The 1065-nt window shown below is 19.9% G+C and overlaps 5 annotated features.

The window, feature by feature from the left end:
* The first annotated feature begins 1 nt into the window (after window position 1).
* Window positions 2-68: a microsatellite.
* Window positions 69-175: 107 nt separating this feature from the next.
* Window positions 176-209: a sequence feature (AT_rich).
* A 340-nt stretch (window positions 210-549) lies between these two features.
* Window positions 550-709: a microsatellite.
* A 30-nt stretch (window positions 710-739) lies between these two features.
* Window positions 740-810: a sequence feature (AT_rich).
* Window positions 811-901: a microsatellite.
* Between the last annotated feature and the right edge of the window lie 164 nt (window positions 902-1065).

The following is a 1065-nucleotide window of genomic DNA, read 5'->3' on the forward strand; positions in this document are numbered from 1 at the left end:
TACAATAATAGAAATAAATATAAATATAAAATACATAAATAACATAATAATAACATAATAATAAAAATGTATACATACATTGAATCAAATATCATTTCTGAATCATTTATAATTCAGAACAATTTACCATAAAATGATATAAAATATAGACAAATATAAATGAATATAGAATGTGTATTTAATTTACTTTTTTATTTTTTATTTTTTTAGGAGCAAAATAATAAAAACTATTATTTTATTGATTCAAATTATTTTGCCCCTTTTTTGTGTTTTTTATTTAGATACATTATTTCTTTGCTTATTTTGGGAACCAAAATAACATAACTTGTTCATGAAAAATTACCATTATTATCAAAAGTATTAAATATCTATATTAAAAAATACAACCCATAAAAATTAACTCACAAAACAACGACACTAATAACATAAGTAATAGAAAAAAAAACAACAAAAAATAAAATACATTTGTATTTGAGGTAATAATTAACAAAGTAAAATATCAAAAATAAAGGTGATAGTGGATTGAAAAATTCACTTAATAAATAACGTATAAAAACAAAAGTAGAAATGGTCATAACATTTGAAAGAAAGAGTTGAATTGTTGAAATAAAAAATAATGCAAAATAACTGCAAAAAGTAATTAAAAATATAAATAAAAGAAGATAAAAGAAGATATATAAAATACGAAAAGGTCGAAAAAAAAAACAAACGTCATTTCTTCCAAATAACAGATAGTTTGAAATAAAAAAAACTAATGAATAATTTTTTTTTATATTTGAAATGATGTTTATTAAATATGAAATAATAAATATTTAATATATTAATTTAATTAAAATCAACTTGGTATCATTCTATTTTTTTTATTGATGTAATTTAAATACTTTATTTATTACTTAATTTATTCAGTCCTAATGAACAAACAACTCATCAAAGAGCTTTATGACGAAGGAAAACGTATCATCCAACGACAAACTGACCCACGACTTATAAAAGAATCTGCACAGTTCAATACTTTTATTCAACAAAATTCACTATCATATCAGGTTTTTAGCCGGTCTTTGGAAT

The sequence above is a fragment of the Entamoeba dispar genome, genomic scaffold (assembly GCF_000209125.1).
Source record: "Entamoeba dispar SAW760 scf_1105229459771 genomic scaffold, whole genome shotgun sequence".
Lineage (NCBI taxonomy): Eukaryota > Evosea > Mastigamoebida > Endamoebidae > Entamoeba > Entamoeba dispar.